The 21,717-nt window shown below is 37.9% G+C and overlaps 1 long non-coding RNA gene across 1 annotated transcript in view; it reads right to left on the reverse strand.

Moving 5' to 3' along the window:
- The window catches only part of LOC120317583, a 59,311-nt gene extending 38,118 nt beyond the window's left edge, over positions 1-21,193 (reverse strand). The window contains exons 1-2 of the long non-coding RNA XR_005559273.1: positions 20,944-21,193; positions 11,855-11,988 (exon numbers count right to left, since the gene is read on the reverse strand). This is a non-coding gene — a long non-coding RNA (uncharacterized LOC120317583). The remainder of the gene's footprint in view (positions 1-11,854; positions 11,989-20,943) is intronic.
- Positions 21,194-21,717: the final 524 nt, after the last annotated feature.

Below are 21,717 nucleotides of genomic sequence, written 5' to 3' on the forward strand. Positions count from 1 at the left end.
AATATTTTAAATAAGAGTATATATTAGTGACAATTATTTGTCTGAGTCCCCCATATTTTGAGATTTTAAATAAATAAGATATATCATTCATTCATTCATTCATGTTTCATATTTCTTAACTGCCCATTTCCTTTGGGAAAGAGCTTTGGATGGTGTGCAATATTATCAATATAACTAAACATTAACATCAGAATAATTTAGGATTAAAAGTTTTAAAATTATGAAAACAACATTATAAAAATTTCAAAAGGTAAAGAATTCCAAGGTGGGGGATTAGCAGTTATTAGCACAGGTGGTGTGTGTGTGGATTCTTATGAGGCCAGCCAACTTCATGATTGTATGAGTCTCTATGTCCCTCATGCAAAGGTTATACAGCCAAGATTTGACCCCTTTGCAGAAGGCCAAAAGATTGGCAGATTTCCTCATCTTTGAGGGCAAGATATTCCACAAAGCTGGGTTGGGGCAGAGAAAGCCCTCTTCCTAGGCCCCATACCTTCCTTGCCTGATTGAGTGGAATGGGATAATGGGACAAGATGAAGCCAGTTCCATAGGTAGCCTGACCTTATGTCATGTAGGGCTTTATAATTAATAACCAACACCTTGATTTGGACCTAGAAGCAAACTGGCACCAAGTGCAGTTCATCTACCAAAGGTCTTATAAGTGCCCTTCTTTGGTACCCAGTAGGGCTTGCATGGCTGCATTCTGCACCAGCTGAAGCTTCCATTTCCCATCTTTAGCTTGAATAGGTTATAAAGGAAGCATGTTACAATGTCACCAAGATAATTCTGGGATTTTTGAAGTTAGCTTCAACAAATTAAAAATCAATAGAAAAAAATATATGATCAAAATCTTTAAATATGATGTAACAATAAAGAACTGTTTAGGTTCTTTAATAATCTAATACCTACTAGTGATTTTTCACAGTAGCTCTGGGAGTTTTTCACAGCAATCTGTGGTTTATAAATCTCTCACTTCTTGAGGCTCTTAAGTTTACATACTACAGTTAACAGAAGACTAATGTAAGAACGTCACTTCAAAAAATGAGAGTGACGAGACAGAAAGAAAAAGTAAATCTTCAAAATCAAGAACCACGCTTACAATGACCAACATATATTTTCATAAGGAATCATGTGTCATGAGAATGATACCAAAGATGGTGAAGTGAAAGCATCTAGTTATTAGAATTCTCTGGCAAAAGTCTATTTTAACCTCTATATTGCCAAAATAATGTTACATTAATACTGTTTTTTGTGCACAACTGTATATAATTAATTTCCAAACAATCTGGATGAGAACTGTTTTCACTTTACTATCAAAAGAAGATTATAGCATGAGAAGGATGAAGAAATGACTATGAATGACCTTTAGTAGGCAAACATCACCATCTAATTCTAAGCAGCAAAAAATGGAATTGAAAAAGGCAGCTGAAGAAGATAATGTAATTATGACAGTACATCATTAGCATTATTAATAAACCAAGATCCAGGTACAGTCCAGATAAATGTAATGTATTGAATTAGAACTCACAAGATTAAAGTATAGTGGGACACCCCACTTACTATAACAGGCAACAAAATTCCCCTTAGACACTTTCCTTTTCTGAAGCAGCTGTACCATGCTCAGCTAAAGCAATGACTACAAAAAGCTGCCAAGAAGGAATTTCTAAAAAACTTAAACTGCAGATCTTGTGTCTATTGATGGTGCGGACTATTTTATAAATTTTTAATTAGTTAACAGAAATAAAAGTGAAAGTGAATTCATTGGAAAAATCCATTGACATTTTTAACCAGTCTTTTTATAATAGATTAACTCAGATTGCTGAAGAAGAAAGCAAGAAGAACAAAGTTTTTGATCCAAAAACAATCAAAGCTCTGTAATCCAAAATAAAGACTATAGCTGATTTAACTGAGAAAGGGGAACAATCTCCAAAAGCCCTGTTCTTCTGCATTTGAGATGCAGAAGACTTGAAAATCAAAGTGAAAACAATAGCTTGTTGCAAATTAATCAGATTTACCTACAAATCACCCTTAATAATAGAATCAATAGCAGACAGTGGGGTTCAAAGAAAGCAGTGTGTTATTCTCTAAGACAGATATGTCAAACACAAGGCCTGGGGGCCGGATGCTGCTCACAAAGTGGTTTCATGTGGCTCGCGAAGCCATCGTGGAAACAGTAAGGGAACAGCCCCCTCTGCCTTGGCCCTGGCCCAGGCCAGCCGGGAGCCAATGTACAATTTTGTGGTGGCCATCTATGCTGAAACACATTCAGTCTTAGCTCCTCAAGGCTGTCTGGAAACAGCGAGGAACCAGGAGAAGCTTGAGCAGCAGCCTTGAGGAAGTGGGGCTGGGCTTGGTGCCGCGGATGCTCATGGGGCCAGGCTGGGCATTTGACCTCTGCTGCCCAGGGCTCCGGGCAGCCTGCACCACCAAACCCCCCCGCATGGCCTGAGAGGAACATTGAGGTTCCTCCAGAGGACCATGCCTTGGCACTTGCCCTGGTCCTACCCCCTTCTGCCAGAGACCCTCAGATCTGTCCCATTCCTGCCCAGGACCCCACAGGTACCCTTGATACAAACGATGTACAGCTGGCCATGCCCACCCAGTAGGCCACACCCACACCATCCATGCCCACTCAGTAGGCCACACCCACACAGTCCCGAGGGCAACCGCAATGCTGATGCGGCCCTCAATGAAATTGAGTTTGACACCCCTGCTCTAAGACAATTACTTCAGAGTGGCTTTTAGTAAGATGGACTGTAAGCAAACCCTACTGACATTCAGGCAGTCTATAATTCCAAGTATGCTTTTTAAGTTGTATATTTTATAATATTTTCATAGCATTTATTTTGTGAGACACAGATCTCCCCACTTTTAGAATCAGTACATCAGGATGCTACCAAAACGAGACTCAAGGAGGGAATGCTGCTGTCACTAGTTACAAAGATAATAAACCAATCCTGTCCTTGGGAGAAGCTTATTCAGATAAACAATTTCAGACAGAGAATAGAATAGAATAGAATAGAATAGAATAGAATAGAATAGAACAGAATAGACCTTGGAGGTATAAAATAATAATAATAATAATAATAATAATAATTATTATTATTATTATTTGTGGGTTTTCTCGCGCCCAGCGGTCTCCCATGGGTGTTGAAGAACAGACACGTACACGTGGTTTCCTCGGGATGGGAGCCTCAAACAAAGACGAAGCATCCCTTTTATTGTATTATCAGAAGGCGGGTTTATAGGCACCTGGTGACCACCTTACACCAACCACATTTGTTATGACACAGCATATTAGCATATTACACGTGCTAACTTTGTTTTGCACACGCTACTATACAGCTGTTGCACACGGCACCAACAAACACCAAAACAACATTCCCTTGCACCGCAAGGCACAAACTTGTTTTTTCACTTTTGACTTCCGCATACCTTGGCCTACTGCAGCTGATGACTCAGCCTAACAGGCCAGATAACCCAATAATTCCCCCAGTGAGGCACTACCTTGACGTGGTTGTGGGGCTTGTGTACTCTGAGGAATAGGAGAGCTATGCTAGAGGTTCAACCATACTGGACAGGTCTCATCAGAGGAGTCAGACAAAGAGTGTCTCTCCCATAAAAAATATGGTGAGACGTAAATTTCAGAATGCCATACCGGCTCGGACGTCGCCCGGGTTAACAAGGTCCGCACTAGATATTGGAGTTCCTGGATATCTGGTGAAAAATGGGTTACAGGACTCAGGACTGTTGGCTGAGCAACCAGGGCCAGCAGCTGCAGAACTACTGGAAGAAAAGGTGTTTACCCGTCGCAGATACACAGTGATGGAAAACAAAGAAATAATGATCTGTTACTACAGATCAAGTCCAACAAGAAGAGGATATCTAAAACGAATGCACCAGTTCTGGAAAGAACAACATCCAGAATCAGAAATAACAGAACAGAGACTAGCAGATCAACGCCGATTTATAACACGAAATAAAATATTCACAGAAACAGAATTGGACGAACTGCAAAGGTTTACCCAGGGCAAAGAAATCAAAGACCAAAGAATACCTAATCAAGAAATACCACTTAGAAACAAGGAAGATCAAGGAAGCACTGGAAATAATAAAGCAACAAATAACAGCTATAGCCAGGAAAATCAGTAGATATGAAGCTCGAATTGCAAACTATAGGCAGAACCTCCAATTTCAATCCAATCAGAAACGTTTCTACCAATCCATCAATGGAGAAACTGCAAGGAATCAGTCAGTACCTGACAAGGAAGAAACAGTGCAGTTCTGGAAGCAGATATGGGATAACCCAAAGAAATACAACAAGGATGCGGCTTGGTTAAAAGAGGTGGATGCAAATAAAACAGAAGTTGAAATGAAAGAACTAGTAATAACAACAAAAATGGTAGAAAAAAGAGCAAAGAAAATCAAAAATTGGTCAGCACCAGGTGAAGATGAACTGCATGGGTTTTGGTTGAAACATCTAACTGTTATACACCCACTCATTGCCAAACAGTTCAACAATATACTACAAGGAGGAGAAATTGAAAAGTGGCTAACAACTGGGAAAACCTACCTAATAATGAAAAATCCAGCAAAAGGGGCAACACCAGGTAACTACAGGCCAATTACCTGCTTACCAACAACTTTCAAATTACTAACTGGTGTAGTAGCTGATGCAGTGCAACAGCATCTAGTTGAAAACAATCTCTTTCCACCTGAGCAGAAAGGAAACCGCCCCAATAGCAGAGGAACAAAAGATCAACTCCTAATAGACAAAATGATCTTGGAAAACTGCAAGAGAAGGAAGACCAACCTGAATGTGGCATGGATTGACTACAAAAAGGCATTTGACTCTCTGCCACATGATTGGATAATAAAGTGCCTAGAAATAACAGGAGTCAGTAGAAACATCAGAAAATTTGTGCAAAGATCGATGGCACAATGGAAGACACAGTTGCAGATCAATGGTGAGAGGCTGGGAGAGGTTAATATCAAGAGAGGAATATTTCAAGGAGATTCATTATCACCATTACTATTTGTTATTGCACTGTTTCCTCTGTCAACAATACTGAATAACTCAGGACATGGCTATCAAACATCAAAAACATCTGCCAGACTATCCCACCTCCTTTATATGGATGATCTGAAGCTGTATGGAAAAACATCATCTGAAATAGAATCGCTGCTCAACACTGTCCGTATATATAGCCAAGATATTGTAATGGAGTTTGGCTTGGACAAATGTGCCACACTTACTATCAAACAAGGAAAAATAGTGAAAACTGAAGGAATCAAGATGCCCCACGAAAATAACATTAAGAGTCTGGATGAGGAAGAGTACTACAAATACTTGGGTATCCTTCAAGCTGACAACATCAAGCACACTGAAGTCAAGAAAAAGATTAGAGGTGAATACATCAAGAGAGTGAAGAAGATCTTAAAATCCAAACTCAATGGAGGAAATACCATAAAGGCAATCAACACCTGGGCAATCCCAGTCATTAGGTACACAGCTGGAATAGTGGACTGGACTCAAGCAGAACTAAAAGCAATGGATAGGCAGACCAGAAAAATAATGACAATGAATCATGCCCTTCATCCACGCAGTGACATTGATAGACTTTATCTACCAAGGCAAATAGGTGGGCGTGGAATGCTACAAGTACATCAGATGGTTGAAGAAGAAAAAATGGCTTTGGAAGAATATCTGAAGAACAATGATGAAGATGCACTGAAATTAGTATATCAGGAAGGCTTACTAACTACTGGAGAGACCAAACTGGCCTACAAGAAAGACCAAATGAAGAACAGAATAGAGGCATGGGAAGACAAAGCACTACATGGCCAATACATGAAAAAAATAGCTGGGAAAGCAGATAATAATAAAACCTGGCAATGGCTAAGAGCAGGAAAATTGAAGAAAGAGACCGAGGGACTAATTCTGGCTGCACAAGACCAAGCCTTAAGGACAAATGCATACAAAGTCAAAATTGAGAAGACAGCAACAGACAGTAAGTGCCGCCTATGCAAAGAAGCTGAAGAAACAGTGGACCACTTGGTAAGCTGTTGCAAGAAGATTGCACAGACTGATTACAAGCAGCGGCATGACAAAGTAGCAACAATGGTGCATTGGAAGATCTGCAAAAAATATCATTTGCCTGTAAGCAAAAACTGGTGGGATCATAAAATAGAGAAAGTCATAGAAAATGATAAAATTAAACTGCTCTGGGACTTCAGAATTCAAACAGACAAGCACCTGCAACATAACACCCCAGACTTAACAATTGTCGATAAGAAAGACAAAAAAGTCTGGATAGTGGACGTGGCAGTGCCTGGAGACAGCAGAATAGAAGAGAAAGAACTGGAGAAGATAACAAAATACAAAGACCTACAAATAGAAATAGAAAGACTGTGGCAAAAGCAAGCAAGGGTAGTACCAATAGTCATAGGCTCCTTGGGTGCAATCCCAAAACAACTGGAGCACCACTTGAACACCATTGGCATTGACAAATTCGCTATTAGTCAATTGCAAAAGGCGGCCTTATTAGGAACTGCTTCCATCCTGCGACGATATCTGTAATACCATCAAACATCCACATCTGCCTATCCCAGGTCCTGGGTAAGGACTCGATAGGTAGACAAAATGCCAAATCCAGTCTGAACATCTGGCTGACTGTGCGATGATCGATAATAATAATAAACCCCCAGTGAGGCACTACCTTGACGTGGTTGTGGGGCTTGTGTACTCTGAGGAAGATGAGAGCTATGCCAGAGGTTCAACCACACTGGACAGGTCTCATCAGAGGAGTCAGACAAAGAGTGTCTCTCCCCTAAAAAATATGGTGAGACGTAAATTTCAGAATGCCATACCGGCTCAGATGTTGCCCGGGTTAACAAGGTCTGCGCTAGATATTGGAGTTCCTGGATATCTGGTGAAAAATGGGTTACAGGACTCAGGACTGTTGGCTGAGCAACCAGGGCCAGCAGCTGCAGAACTACTGGAAGAAAAGGTGTTTACCCGTCGCAGATACACAGTGATGGAAAACAAAGAAATAATGATCTGTTACTACAGATCAAGTCCAACAAGAAGAGGATATCTAAAACGAATGCACCAGTTCTGGAAAGAACAACATCCAGAATCAGAAATAACAGAACAGAGACTAGCAGATCAACGCCGATTTATAACACGAAATAAAGTATTCACAGAAACAGAATTGGACGAACTGCAAAGGTTTACCCAGGGCAAAGAAATCAAAGCCTTACCAGAAGTAATTCAGAATGTAGAGGCAAACCAGGGGGAGTTGGCAGTGAAAGAATCCAGTAGAGATATACAACTGTTCTCATTTGGAAACCAGGCACCTCTTCCTCAGAAAGAACAAAACCCTCTAACTAAAGAAATAAAAGAATTGAAACAAAGAATAACTGAGCATCTAGAACAGCACAAAAACAACAGAATAAGGCTGCCTGCATTGAAGCTTGTTCCAAAGAAACAGCTAGCACAAGCATTAAAAGATGCAAATACTGCAATAGCAAGTATAAGCACCAATTCACTGCAAGAAACAAACCAACTAATGTACAGCACAGCTGCAGTTATAACAGAATACCTGGGATGCAAAATCAACAAAGAAGAAAAACAAACAAACAGTGCACCAGAAAAATGGAAGGTTAGACTAGAAAATAAGATCAGCAAGTTAAGATCACATGCAAGCAAGCTAGAACAGATGAAAGAAAAGAAGCTGAAGAACAAGAAGACCAAAGAATACCTAATCAAGAAATACCACTTAGAAACAAGGAAGATCAAGGAAGCACTGGAAATAATAAAGCAACAAATAACAGCTATAGCCAGGAAAATTAGTAGATATGAAGCTCAAATTGCAAACTATAGGCAGAACCTCCAATTTCAATCCAATCAGAAACGTTTCTACCAATCCATCAATGGAGAAACTACAAGGAATCAGTCAGTACCTGACAAGGAAGAAACAGTGCAGTTCTGGAAGCAGATATGGGATAACCCAAAGAAATACAACAAGGATGCGGCTTGGTTAAAAGAGGTGGATGCAAATAAAACAGAAGTTGAAATGAAGAAAGAGACCGAGGGACTAATTCTGGCTGCACAAGACCAAGCCTTAAGGACAAATGCATATAAAGTCAAAATTGAGAAGACAGCAACAGACAGTAAGTGCCGCCTATGCAAAGAAGCTGAAGAAACAGTGGACCACCTGGTAAACTGTTGCAAGAAGATTGCACAGACTGACTACAAGCAGCAGCATGACAAAGTAGCAACAATGGTGCATTGGAAAATCTGCAAAAAATATCATTTGCCTGTAAGCAAAAACTGGTGGGATGATAAAATAGAGAAAGTGATAGAAAATGATAAAATTAAACTGCTCTGGGACTTCAGAATTCAAACAGACAAGCACCTGCAACATAACACCCCAGACTTAACAATTGTCGATAAGAAAGACAAAAAAGTCTGGATAGTGGACGTGGCAGTGCCTGGAGATAGCAGAATAGAAGAGAAAGAACTGGAGAAGATAACAAAATACAAAGACCTACAAATAGAAATAGAAAGACTGTGGCAAAATCAAGCAAGGGTAGTACCAATAGTCATAGGCTCCTTGGGTGCAATCCCAAAACAACTGGAGCACCACTTGAACACAATTGGCATTGAGAAATTCACTATCAGTCAATTGCAAAAGGCGGCCTTATTAGGAACTGCTTCCATCCTGCGACGATATCTCTAATACCATCAAACATCCACATCTGCCTATCCCAGGTCCTGGGTAAGGACTCGATAGGTAGACAAAATGCCAAATCCAGTCTGAACATCTGGCTGACTGTGCGATGATCGATAATAATAATAATAATAAAGTTGGAAGGGACCTTGGAGGTCATCTAGTCCAACTCCCTGCTCAGGCAGGAAACCCTATACCATTTCTGACAAATGGCTGTCCAGTCTCTTCTTACAAATTTCCAGTGTTGGAGGCAGGTTGTTCCACTGGTTAATTGTTCTGTCAGAAAGTTTCTCTTTAGCTCTAGGTTGCTTCTCTTCTTGATTAGTTTCCATCCATTGCTTCTTGTCCTGCCTTCAGGCATCTTGGAAAATAGCTTGATTCCCTCTTCTTTGTGGCAGCCCCTGAGATATTGGAACACTGCTATCATGTCCCCCCTCATCCTTCTCTTCATTAAACTAGACATACCCAATTCCAGCAGCCTTTCCTTATATGCTTTAGCCTCCAGTCCCCTAATCATCTTTGTTGCTCTTCTCTAGAGTCTCAACATCTTTTTTATATCGTAGTGACCAAAATTGGATGCAGTATTCCAAGTGTGGCCTTACCAAAGCATTGTAAAGTGGTATTAATACTTCACTTGATCTTGGTTCTATCCCTCTGTTAACGCAGCCCAGCATTGTATTGGCCTTTTTGGCAGCTGCAGCACACTGCTAGCTCATATTTAAGTGATTGTCCACTAGGACTCTGATGTCCCTCTCACAATTACTATTATTGAACAAGGTACCCCCTATACTATACCTGTACATTTGGTTTTGCTTGCCTAAATGTAGAACCTTACTTTTTTCACCATTGAATTTCATTTTGTCGTAGGAGAACCTATATCAGAGGGCCAGGCTGGGCATTTGACCTCTGCTGTCCAGGGCTCTGGGCAGCCTGCACCCCCCCCCCGCATGGCCTGAGAGGAACAGTGCGGCTCCTCCAGGGGACCATGCCTTGGCACTTGCCCTGGTCCTACCCCCTTCTGCCAGAGACTCTCAGATCTGTCCCACTCTTGCCCAGGATCCCACAGGCACCCTTGACATGAATGATATAGAGCTGGCCATGCCCACCCAGTAGGCCACACCATGCCATCCACACCCACCCAGTAGGCCACACCCACCCTGTCCACACCGATCCGGCCCCCTGAGGGCAACCGCAATGCTGATGCGGCCCTCAATGAAATTGAGTTTAACACTCTGACCTATATCATCTCAGACAAGTGTCTGTCCAATCTATTCTTAAAAAACCTCCAGTGATGGAGCGCAAGTTGTTCCACTGGTTAATTGGCCTCACTGTTAGGAAGTTTCTTCTTAATTCCAGGTTGCTTCTCTTTGATCAGTTTCCAACAGTTGTTTCTTGTCCTGCCCTCTAACACTTTGGAGAATAATTAGAGCCCTCTTCTTTGTGGCAGTCCCTGAAATACTGGAATACCGCTATCATGTCACCCCTATTTCTTTTGACTAGCCAAACTCAAGTCCTGCAGCCTTTTTTTCATATGTTTTAATCTCCAGGCATCTGATAATCTTATTTGCTCTTCTCTGAACTTTTTCCAAAGTCTCAACATCTTTTTTGTAGTATGGTGACCAAAATTGGCTGCAATATTCCAGGTGAGGTCTTACAAGGTTTTATAAAGCGGTACTAATACTTCACGTGTTCTTGATTCTATGCCTCTGTTTATACAACCCAGGATTGTATTACCTTTTATGGCTGCTGCTGCACACTGCTGGCACATAGTCAAGTGATAATCCACTAGGATTCCAAAATCCCTCTCACAGTTACTGTTTTTGAGCCAGGTCTCACCTAATCTGTACTTAAACCTTCGTTTTTTTCCTGCCTAAATGTAAAACTTAAAATTCATTTTGTTGGACAGGGCCCATTGTTCAAGTTTGTCAAGATCTTTTTGGATCCTGAACTTATCTTCTGGGATGTTGGCTATTCCTGTTTGCATTATATTGAATTCCAATATGTCACTCTTGCCCAAGTTTCTGGCAACTTCAACTCCCTTTATCTCTTCTTCTCTATTAATAAGAATTAGGTCCAGTGTAGCTTTATTTATAGTTTCCTCCTCTAACTTTTGGATGACAAATTTGTTGGCTAGGTTGGTTAGGAATCTGTTTGATTTCTCACTGCTGAGTTTGTCTCCCAGTTGATATTTGGATAGTTGAAGTCTCACCATTACTATTATGGTATAGTTCCTACATACATTTGTTAACTGGTTAGCAAAGAATCATGTATTTCTTCTGATTCGTTGGGTGGCCTTTAATATACTCCTATGGCAATGTCACTTTTTTTTCCTTTTATACTGACCCATATATACCCTGGAGGGGTTTTTATCTTTGATCATGTGCATTTCTGTAGATATATAGTTCAACTCCATTTCGTCTTTTGTTAGATCTGTTTCTTTTGAATAGTTTGTATCCATCCATCCGTACATTCCAGTCCTGGGTTTCTGTAATGGCAACTATGTCATATTCTCCTCATGTTCTATTGATTCTAGTTTGTTTGTTCTCTAAGCTTTGAGCATTTGTATATAAGCACTTAGGACGTTTATGCCTGTCTGTGCATATGTTTCCTGTGTCTCCTAATTGTTGTTTGAGTTTTTCTTTTTTTCTCATCGCTCCCTACCTCATTGATTGATTTGTTTGGAAATTTATGATTGATTTTGTGTTCTAGAGATTCTAAAGATCGGTCATCCTTCCCCATCAATTTTAGTTTAAAGCCCTTCTAATGAGTTTGGCCAGTTTTTTCCCTTGTACATTTTTCCCTGTCCATGGTCTGGGAAACTAAAGTTTTCTTGACAACACCAACCCTTTAGCCAGTAGTTTATTTCTAAAATTATTTTTCCCTCAATGGGTGTTAACCTTTCATTGGGAATACTGATGAAGAAACTACTTGTGCTCCTAACTCCTTAACTTTATTGCCTAGTTGCTTATAATCTCTCACTATTGTATTCAGGTTCTTTGTTGTATCTTTCTTCCCAATGTGAAGGAGGAGGATAGGGTAGTAATCTGTGGGCTCAGTTATTTTTGATTAGATTCTTAGCCACATCTTTGATTTTTGCTCCAGGGAGACAACATACCTACCTAGATTGTATGTCCTGTCTGCAGATGGCTGGTTCTGTTCCTTTGAGAATAGAATCTCCTATCATCACACTTGCCTTCCTTACAACTGAACCACTGGAGGCAGAATTAACAGGCACCTTTGGAAACTTGTCATTCTGTGAACAGGAAAATTTATTGAAAAAGTTAGAGGATCTTATGCAACTTTAATCACCATGCCAAGACAGCTGCCCCAGAAATCGACTTAATCTCTGTGTTCCATACAGACAGCTACAAAAGCAATATAAATATGAATTCCTCTTCAACACTCCTCAAAGATAGGCAACTAGACTTCCGCTTCCGGATTAGACAGCTTCAGCCACATGAAGAGCTCTCGCTCTTCGATGGCTGCCTTTCTCTCTACCCGTAGACTCTTATGCAGGTCTTAAATCGCCCTGGAGGGGCGACCACTGTCAAGGAGCCTTTTGCTCACCTGCGGTGGAGAGGCGGCTCCCCCTACAGTCTGGGCTAACTCTGTAGGGCTGATGGAGAAGAAGATCGGTCAGTAAAATGGCCGATCACTTCGCTGTGCCAGCTGAAGTCAGAAAATCATCTAAGCATAAAGAACCACCATGATGAATCCGGGTGAGACCTTTCCTCCCTCTCTCCACTCTGAATTACTTTTCTTGCAAAGAGCTTGCTTTTTGGATGACTTTCCTGTTTTGAGAAAGCAGCTTCTGTCTGTTTGGGGGAAAAATAATAATAATTCTTTAAATCAGCTATAGAAATAGTACTCATTATATTTTGAACCTTTTGGATACTGGGCATCCCTGGAAAGATTTCTAATTTAGAGCATTATTTTACTTACTATACTGAAGATATTTGCTTCCTCCGGTCTCTTTCTTAATGAGATAAAGGCTTTTAACATGCAAAAAAAAGTTTTTTATAGCTTACTGAGGACATCTTGTGGCGAAAATAGTGTTTGGAGAACACTACTTCAGGAATTAATAAGAAGAAAAGATAAAGGCTTGGAAACAGCTGTGGTTTGTATTTGTGATTTTAAAATTGTGGAGGCGGATGTATATGGACTCTTAATAAGTATAGTTTCCACAAAAACTTTAAAAGATTCTCTTACTATGGAAATAGAAGACTTTTACCCACAGCTTGACTATGAGCTGATATTGGAAAAAATATTGGAAATGACAGAGGAGATGAAGTTATGGAGAAAAACTAAAGATTATTTTGCAGAACCACAAGCTGAGCCTCAAACTTTAAAAGATCAACCTATAGGCCAAGAAGAAGCCTATATACAACAGTATACACAATCTGAGATGGAAGAAGAAGTTACTGATCAATTGAATTCTGGACTGGATTATGAGCTGATATTGGAAAAAATATTGGAAATGACAGAGGAGATGAAGTCATGGAGAAAAACTAAAGACCATCTTCTAGAATCACAAGCTGAGCCCCAAATTTTAAAAGACCAATCTACAGGCCAAGAAGAAGCTTATATGCAACAGTGTACACAATTTGAGATGGAAGAACTCACTGATCAATTGAACTTTGGAAAAATTCTGGATCCAAAATCCCAGATTGAGACCTTAAATAACTACTCTATAAATCAACTATCTACTACAGAGGAGGATATTTCACAAGTCTCTCTACAAATGGAGAACTCTGAAGATCAAAAAATGACTATAAGTGAAGTTCTGCCATTGCCAAAATTAACAGGAATTGACAGCCAGACGTGATCGATTGAAAATTATGACAACCTGGATAAGCAAGCTGAATTTATAATGTGGAATAAAATGGACTATACTGAGTATATGATACTGAAAGAAGGGGAAGAGAACTTTGATCAGATTGATTTGTTGATAAACATTAGTACTCAAATACTGAGATTTGATGATATAGAAACGACAGTACGGAAACCAGCTTGGTATAGAAAAAAAGCCAGAGTTAGATTTAAAAATGTGATTTAAAATTTTAATTATTGGGTCAAAAAGGCTTTAGAAATTTGGACTGATTGAACAATCTAATCGAGTAAATGAAAGCAGTAAGATAATAATTGGTGTAATAATATGTCTGTCTTAGATACGATATTTAATTTGGTTGAGAATTAAATTTTACTTAACAGGTCGAAATGATTCTTTTTTGTTTTTTTTACTTTGTTTATATAGAAAACTATTTTGTAATAGCAGAAGAATTAGAGAGATCTACGATAAGAGAAGAAAGGGTATTAATTAATGATATATCAAATTAAGAGATGGAATATATATAAAAATATTAGAATGTTATTCTTGGAATATTATGTGTTTAGAAGGGATACCCAAAATTTTATTAATATGTTTGTTTAAGATCAATTGGAATATTTTAATTGAAATTAGTGGAGCTTAAAAGCAGGAGTGATTTATGTAGATGGAATAGTAGGGATGATTCTGTGGATTGATTGAATTTTAAGTAAAAATAAGTAGAACTAAATTTGCTATATTATGTGAGGAAATAGAGGGGGGAATTTTTTTTAAGGTATTAATTTTAGTTATATATATATGACTTGTTTTGTTATGATTGATTACTCTTTCACCATGGTGTTTTCCTGAGTACTTTGATGTTAAAATTAAAAAAAACCCAATAAAATGTCTATTAAAAAAAAGATAGGCAACTAGAAAGACAACTAGTTTTTGTCACTGAAAATTTGAATATATCACTAGGGAATGCAAATTCAGTCACACAAATTGCAGAGATTTCAGATAAAAATTTACTGGACTCCATCTTCACTTAAAGGCAATTTGGATATCTACTCTAGGCTGTTCTATTGCAGAGTGGGCAATGCAGGAGCTGCCAGATATAAACCCCCAATATTTCCCAAAAGTGCCAATATCAATATTTTTTTCTGCCCAAACTGAATGATATTCAACTAATACTTCATTTCTCTGAACATTGCATGATGGAAATCCAAAAGTAGGGATCCTTCATTTTTGGCATATATTTCCAGCATAGGTTTTTTTTTTTTCAGGAAACATGATTGTTTTTACCTTTTAACTACATTGCCACAATGGCTGATTAGTTTTGCTCCATTCAAGCTAAATGGAAATCTCAGCAACCACCAATAATCACCAACTGTTAGAGAGGGACTGGCCAAGTCTCTTTATTCAGTAATAATGAAAGAAAGAGAAGAATAAGGGTATTTGTATAATACACCTCTAGGCTGGAAGTAGTTATCTGAAAGCTCAAACTAGAATGTACTTGTTTCTTCTATTTTTCCAGTAAGATTACCCTGATATCTTTGTTTAGGGTTTAAAATAATGAATTTTCCTTCTTACTTCCCAAATATACTATTGATTCTTTTTTAAATATATATATATATATTATTGATTTTTTAACATAAACACCTTGATATTTGGTAAACAGCATGTTGTCTGGGTTTATGTTTACAAAGTAATCACTAACAGTCAGTTTCTGTATTCCAAAGCCCTCCTAATAGCTTTGCTTGATTTTCTCTTCTTCCAATAATATTTTCTTTGCAACCTTAATTAATACAATTCTTATTAATTTGATAGGTAACAATTAAATATAGAGATTTTTCTAAAATTTCTACCAATAATAATCACATCAATATCATGCTTCTTTTCTATCTGGTCACCTTGGTTGCCTTGTCATGAATCCTGGTTACAATTCTTATTTAAATTTATTTTCCCTACAATGTTCAAAACATTCTTACCGGTTAAAATTTTCCCAGAGTTAATTACCTTAAAGTATTTAAATCTATTTTCATGTCTTAAAAAGTAAGTAAGAAAAAGACGCAAAAACATAGAAAAAGAAAAAATGAGAGAAAAAGAAAAAAAGGGGGGGGGGGAGAGAAAAATAAGAAAATAATATATTACTTAAAATACATATCCCTCTTGAACTAGTATACACTTATTTCCATTTCTTTTCTGTTCTTTTTACCCATAATTAAACCTATGTTTAATCTTTAAATGTTCAATTTAATAAATCCAATCATCTAATCTTTTACTATTCAAAACATTTTTTTCCTTTTTAGTTATCCATTTAGTTATCCAATCCTTTATATTGATCATCCCAAACATTTTTGTATTTCTCATATCAAAAAACAAAATAAAAAAGAGAAAAGAAAAAGTTCTGTCTTACTTGGAGGGTTCATCCCTCTTAAACTAAAATCTTTCTATTTCTTCAACCATATTCAAACAAGTGTTTAATTTTTAAATACTGATTATTTTGTTATTATCCATTTTGAGCCACCCTGAAAGACATTAGTTCTTCTAAAAATTGTGTCTACACTTTGTTTTAGTTTTCTGCTTTAAACATGCGCATTTCTCTTTTTAACTTTGGGACCTCGGTTCACTTTGGGGTTTTAGTTCAAACACTGATTTAGGAATTGCTTAGTCTCCAAGTCATACATTCTGATCTAGTATTAGGTCAGAATCTTCAACTACTTTGATGCTTTTCCAAAGATTTCATTTCTTAAATTATCTTGTTACTTCATGATAAATGAACTATCATATTCATTTAAAAAGGAAGGTTAGCACCTTAAAAATATTTGTTGACTAAAAATCTAAGTTCTATACATCAGCAGTCCCCAACCTTTTTGATCCCAGGGACTGGTTTCATGGAAGAGTTTTTCCAGGACAGGGTAGTGGTGGATGGTTTCACATGCAACCTAGATCCCATGCATGCACAGATGAAGTTTTCCTTGCCCACCTGCAGCTCACCTTCAGCTATGTGGCCTGGTTCCTAATAGGCTGCGGATCAGTACCGGTCCAAGACCTAGGTATTGGGGATCCCTGTTATAAATGGTACGAGGTAGGATTCTGGTATTTCTCAACAAATTTAATCCTAAATATGATTCCTACCAAGCTGAGTTTATGACTAACAACTGTGATAGTTTTATTACTATGTAAAGATTTTTTACCACCTGAATTGCATGTGCTTCTGCTGTAATTTAAATTGATACTCAATTTAATTTCTGTTGTGAAACTCTACTGTGGTAGAATCTCTTTTATTTATATATAAAATATCTAGTAGATATTTTATACAACTCTTAAGTTGCTGACCAGTTTGAGGCTTTCACAAGAAGTTGAAGATATCAATTCTCCAATTTTCATATTTCAATTTCTCTCAGCTGTAATTATTGAAATAATATGTTCATTCACACCAATCAATCAAATCTTAATTACAGTTGTAGAACAGTATAAGAAAGGTGGGATACAAACAATTTAAAAAACTTAAAAACATTAAAACAAAATTACACAATTAAAAATATAAAAAATACAAATATTATTTTAGTATTTAATAGTAGAGAGTAGATACCAAGCTGATTCATTCAGATTTAATATATTTTTGTATGCACATTTAAAATAAATAAATACATAAAAGAATCATATCTTTACAGAGAAATAACCAACAATAAAAGACTGAAATAAAAAGGAACAAATGCAATATTTGTCCAATATTTTCCAATATTATTATCCCAGAATTCTTGTAAACAAATAAATAATATAGTCCTAATTTGTATAAATGTAGGGTCATTTAGGATATATTAATAACACGACTAAACACATCCTGTCCATTAACTGTCCAAAAATTAATACAGGCAGGTTAAGAATAAGATCTGTTCTTAAGTTTGTCTTTACATTGAATTTGTATGTATCAGCCTTCCCAGATATACCAAGCAAGAAACAGATCAGATGACCAAATTCTACTTTATTATAAGCCTATGGTTACAGAATCCTGCAACTACAGATTTCCTACTATCTCTTTTACAGCTGAGATATTAGGGATTCCTTTCTGAATTACTTGTTCTGCTCATTATGCTGCTATGTATTATGCCCTCTCTTATATAAAATTCCCTAGGCAGCATCTCTTCCTTCTGTCTTCCTAAATCAGTGGTGGTGAACATGTGGCACACATGCCAGAAGTGGCACTCGGAGCCCTCTCTGTGGGCACATGCGCCATTGCCCTAGCCCAACCTCCCCCCACAACCCTCTCCTCACCAGCAGCCTGCCTGGAGGGGAGACCCCCCCAGGTGCAGCCTACTCAGAGCAGCACAGCCAAGCATATGGCAGCCAAGCAGCAAGGGTAAGACTCCGCCTTTGTGCCCCATCACATGCAGATGATGCTGCGGGATGTGGGCAGAGGGCATGGCCGCCATGGTGCTGCAAGACTGCCTGGACGATCTGTGGTGAATGGCCCTGAGGGTGGAACGGGTAGAGTGGGGCCGGGCCAGGGGTTCGGCTGATTTTGGGGCATTCGATCTCTAAAAGGTTCGCCATCACTGCCCTAAATCATTCCAAATACCATTACATCATGTAAGTCAAAGCTCATACTTTTGAATGGATTATCTATTATTAAAAATGGTGGTTGGCATTTCATGAACTGCTAAAAACAGGCTATATATTAAAAGTGAGAGGCTTTAGCAGTTCATGAAAACTTTACATGACTTCAGCAGTTTCTTAGCTCGAAGAAGGATAATGCTGTTTGCCATTTTTAATAACAGACAGCCCATTTGTAAATATGTTTTTTGTAAATCAGATGTTTGTATCATGACTGCCAATGTTTAATGACAATTTAACAAATCAATACAGATGACATTCAAGTCTTAAATTATTTACATTTACAATATTTAATTGTTCATAAAAGCATTCATAGTACATTTAGAATGATGATTATCCAAAGCACGTACCAATGAGGACAATAATTCAGAAGCTTAATAATTTGGAAGACAAGAACAGAACAGAAAAACAGAATTGGAAGGGATTTTGGAAGTCTTCTAGTCCAAATCCCTGTACAAGCAGGAGACTCCATACTATTCCAGACAAGTGGTTGTCCAGTCCCTTCTGAAAAGCCTCCAGTGACAACTTCTTAAGGCAAACAATTCCACTGATTAATTGTTCTCACTTTTAAGAAATTTTTCTTAGTTCTAGGTTACTTCTCTCCTTAATTAGTTTCCATCCATTGTTTCTTGTCTTGCCTTCTGGTGCTTTGAAAAATAGGTTGACCCCTCTTCTTTGTGGTAGCCCATTAAATATTGGAACACTGCTGTTATGTTACCCCTAGTCCTTCTTTTCACTAGACTAGACAAATCCAATTCCTGCAACCATTCTTCATATATTTTAGCCTCCATCATCTTAGTTGCTCTTTTCTGCATTCTTTTTGAGTCTCAACATCTTTTTTATAATATGGTGACCAAGACTGTGTTGAAAGAAAAATCTTCAGGGTCTGGTCCATGCCGGGAATAAACAAAATGGAGTCTGTTTGGAAAGAAAGTTCTTTATTGAATTGCCAGAAACTTCATGTGTTTCTGGGATGGCTGATCACATGGAGCTGGGAGTGGTGGGTTTTTATACTTCTTGGGCTTTTGTGTTTGGAGATGTTCCTGTTCCTGTGGCATGAACTTTGAGCTGAGGTTCAGTATGTCCTTTTTGTATTCTAATGGTGGTGGGTTAATCCTATTATGTCCTAAAGGTCATGTCCTGCTTCCCTGGGGCTATGGTTGATGGCTATGCCCTGTGTTGGAGTTTTGGGTGAGGGCTTGCTGGTTCTAATTCTATCACTCTGCTATTGTTAGCTATCAATTTTGCTGCAAAGAATTTCAAAATATTTTGTCTTGAATGGGCTTCTGCCCAGTAGTATTTGCTCATGAATGGGACCTCAATCTTTCTGAATGGGATTATCAAATCTGCATTTCTACAGAGCTGGCCTGCTTAGTTTCTGCTTGGGGCTATTAAGAAAAACTGGGCCTGCTTTTCTGCCTTTAAGATCCTTTGGGGAAATATAATATTCTGCCTTATAATATTCCTCAAAATATTTCCTTCTTGGGGGGGGGTGACTTCCCACAACTGGAAGCAATGTTCTAAGTGTGGTCTTACTAAGGCTTTATAAAGTGGTACTAATACTTCACGGGATCTTGATTCTATCCCTCTGATAATTCAACCTAGGATTGTGTTGGCTTTTTTTGGCTGCTACCATACACTGTTGACTCATATTTAAATGATTGCCCACTAGGACTCCAAAATTCCTCTCACAGTTATTGCTTTTTAGTCAGGTTTCACCTAATCTGTATCTGTATATTTGATTTTTCTTGCCTAAGTGTAAAATCTTTTCTCAACATTTAATTTTATTTTGTTACTTAGGGCTCAGTGTTCAAGAACTGGATCACAGCCTAGACAACGATCTAAGAAAGATCTGAATCCAGAGGTGAGATAAGAGTGGAGAAAACTTCTCAGAAAGGACATAGTACAATAGAAAGTGAAGGCAGAGGATGGGGGAAGTGCTTTCAGACTTGCAAGATTCTCCTACAATAAACTTATAATAAAAAATGGCATGAATATTTTTGATTTGTTTTTTTGTCTGGGACGCCTAGAAAGACAGACATAATTCAAACTCTTCTTACAGTAATTTAGATGGTTTAAAAACATAATTGGCAATAAGCTAATCCAAAAGTATTAATACCCTAATAACTCATGACTTCCAAAAAGAGGATTTATCCGTACTTTTCACAGTGGGATTATCCCAGATTGCAAATCTGTAATTTCACCTAAGTGTCAAAATTCTGCTTTTATTCCAATATCTTTATATTATGTTATACAACCATTAATTCAGTATAGAACTATTGTTAAACCTGGAAACAAGCCACTGCCATGGTATAAGAGAGCTCGCATTTTATGTCCCCCATTTTAACATGGTTATTTGGATTTAATCTATCTATCTATCTATCTATCTATCTATCTATCTATCTATCTATCTATCTATCTATCTATCTATCTATCATCTATCTACACACACACACACACACACACACACACACACACACACACACACAGAGGAAAACTGAAAATCAGAAAATTAAAACCCATAATTGCAATTTAGCTGAAGGAATTTTATGAGTTGATTCGCCCCATAAAAATAATCTTAATATCTTATCAATCTGCTTAAAATATTATAAAGTGATTAAAATTATAAGTTTATATATATAAAGGTTTTCCTTCATTAGCAACCATTTGTTCAATGACTATTCAAAGTTACGATTGCTGAACAAGGAGATTTACAACTAACCCTCAAATTTGCAACTATTGCAATCTCTGAGGTCATGTGATTTAATTTAATAAACAACTTACATATAGTCGTAGTGTTCCATGGTCACATGATCAACATTTGTAACCTTCACTGCCAGGTTCCGACAAGCAAAGTCAGTGACAAAAGTGGCAGAAGGCAGCAAAGGGCAGTCATGTGACATTGCTCTAACAACTGCGCAGGCTTCATGAAAGAACTGCAGTTGGAACTGCTGGAACTACTATTGTCACATGACATCATACTTTACGGCTATGTTGCTTAGGAACAGGGTTCCTGGTCTCTGTTACTATTATTAACTGAGAACTAACTGTACAGTAATTTTTATTTACAGACAGTGTAAAGAATGATGAGGCAGGCAGTAAGGTTGCAGACCTCGTATGTAAACACTGAATAGATGTTTTAGTTTTTAAAGCAAAAGAAAGAATGATATCCAAATATTTATTATTAAATATTATAATATTTAATTATTTAATTTAATTATAATATAGCCATTATTAAAATTTACTCCCTTTAATCTAGTTGTTGAAATGTTAAAAAGCCAGGCGCTTTCTATTTGTTTTACTAATCCCAGAATATATAGAACATAGTAAAGTGTCAAGCACAAGAAATCAGGAATCAGGGTTGTTCAAATGAGTACATGTTTATTCCATGCTGATGACGTGATTGACCCCTCCCTCAGGCTCAGCCTAGTCATCTCCTACAGCTTAATTATTCATGGATAGCTTAACATCCATGCAATTGTAATGTGGGAAGTCAGCCCCCCAGAGAAGGAAATATTAAAAGGGCAGGAAAATATATTTCTTCAAAGGATCTTCTTT

Source organism: Crotalus tigris, unplaced genomic scaffold (assembly GCF_016545835.1).
Source record: "Crotalus tigris isolate CLP2741 ecotype Arizona unplaced genomic scaffold, ASM1654583v1 scf7180000019707.1183690, whole genome shotgun sequence".
Lineage (NCBI taxonomy): Eukaryota > Metazoa > Chordata > Lepidosauria > Squamata > Viperidae > Crotalus > Crotalus tigris.